This window comes from Etheostoma spectabile, chromosome 15 (assembly GCF_008692095.1).
Source record: "Etheostoma spectabile isolate EspeVRDwgs_2016 chromosome 15, UIUC_Espe_1.0, whole genome shotgun sequence".
Taxonomy (NCBI): Eukaryota; Metazoa; Chordata; class Actinopteri; order Perciformes; family Percidae; genus Etheostoma; species Etheostoma spectabile.
In genome coordinates, this window is record NC_045747.1 from 20,844,836 (window position 1) to 20,846,948 (window position 2,113).

Consider the following 2,113-nt stretch of genomic DNA (forward strand, 5'->3'; position numbering starts at 1 on the left):
TGTTGGTACTGAGGACAAATAACAACAGATTTAGCAGATTAGTGAGTGTGAAGTTGCAGTGAGTGGAGGAATGAGAGGGCACATCGCGTGGAGGTATTGAAGCTTTGTTTGCTAATGGATTTGACTTTTTACCATCCCTCCACATCTGTTTGCAAACTACCCAAAGCCCTCAGATGTCACAGGATATGACAGGTGTTGATGAGCAGTAGGTCGAACTTCTCCCCGCTCAAGGTGAAGATAATGACTTTAACCGGATCAGAATGTGGAGCTGGAGAGTGGAGAGAGAAAAGCCTCCCCCCACTGGTGTACAATGCCCCTCATGTGTCAAAAAGGAATTCTGCTTTTGGATGCATGTATTGGTGGGAAATGTATTTGATGTAATATGTGATGTCATAGATGCAAGCAGAAGATTCCTAGAAACAGAGCCGGAAGATTGATTATAAGACTCATACCTGTCATTATACCCAAACGGTGTGTTGCAGTCTGATATGGAGCTACTTGTAAAATGTCAAACATTCAGTCCATCTAAAAGCCTGTATATACTTCCAACAAAGTGCTAATCACATCTTTTGACAATATTTGGAGCTGCGTCAGATTTTTTCCCATAATTTTCCAAAACCTGCAAGCCTGCTTCCTCACACAGTGATGGCAGGAGCAGAGGTGGGAAAGTACTTTTTTCTACTGTACTTTCCAAGTTCAAAACTAGAGCCGTTTTTTTATGAACTCCGGACAATGTCCGACGAATCCCGTCCGGAGTTTCCCTTTTAGACATGTAGCACAAGGAGATTGTCAAGGCGTGCAGTAGATAAACGCCCACACAAAAGTATGTCCTGCCCACCCATTGTAAAGTTAAGAAACTCTCACTTACTGTTTATCCTCTGTTTGGTTTTTAGGCCAGTGGCGCCTGGGTAGAACATAGGTATTTTGGTACAAAAAAAACAAGTCTCTTGCTGTTCCTTGAATTTGTCTGGCGATTTTGACCCTTTCCAACAAAAGTTCCAGAATCTCGTAATTTCTCCAGTTAAACTTTTGTTGGTGTCCTTGTGTAAATCACCTTTCTTCTACACCCACAGATGTTCGTTTTCTTCAGATTTAGCATCAGCCCCATGATATAAACTTCATCTATATGCCCAATTGCAGTGAATTCTCTGCCCAATGACCTGCTCTATTTACACATGGGCTCAATCGGACATTACACAGACTTTGTGCTAGGCAGCTGGCAGGGGAAAGTCTGTTTAATGTCCGGCCCAACACATACAGCTACTCCTAGTAAGGTCTAGATAAGTTCAGGGTTGCAGTGCATGTGTGAAAGGGGCTAAAGATCTTCAGGAGAGACTGTCTGAAAATCGCAGCTATTATCACCTTCAAGTGAGGCCTCAAGCTGTTTTCACTTTCATGGGAAGTTCATGTTTTTAAGACAACATAAGGAGAGTATTTGGCATTTCACTGGGTGGAAAGTTCTCATACAGATGGTGGACTTTGACAGCAGAGAGCTGGGTTTTGTCAACACTTTAGTGAAGGTTAGAGAGAGAGAGAGAGAGAGATTTCAGCTTAATGTTAATTAAAAGACCAGTGTGTGGGATTTAGGGGGATCTGTTGGCAGAAACACCACTAAATCCTGCACACTGGTCCTTTGGGTAAACAGGTCCTGTCTCGTGCTTTTAGTTGATGTGGACTTTTTCAAGAAGTAGTTTTCTGATTAGAAACTTAAAAACAGATTTGATCAAGAAACAAATACATTGTCAGAGAAGATTATAGTGATACATTCAGCGAAAACATTTTACGACTTTAGGAAAAATAAATGATTTTAATAGAAATGTGAAGTCAGATGTTTCATGTTCCATGTCTGAAAAGGGTTCATGTGATGGTGACCGTGTTTCGTCTCTGCTCGGGTGACATGAAAGCCAATACCAATATATCTGTGATCAGATGATATGAGCTGATGATATGGGCTGGCGCTAGTTGGAACTACTGTAAACTTTCTTCTTTTGTCTATAAAACGTCAGGTAATGCCGTTCAGAGCTGTTATAGTGTTATAGTTATAGTGTTTACATGTTAGTGTTTACATATTGTTGGTTGTTTGTATGTGTAAGCGCATTGTGAGCAATGATGA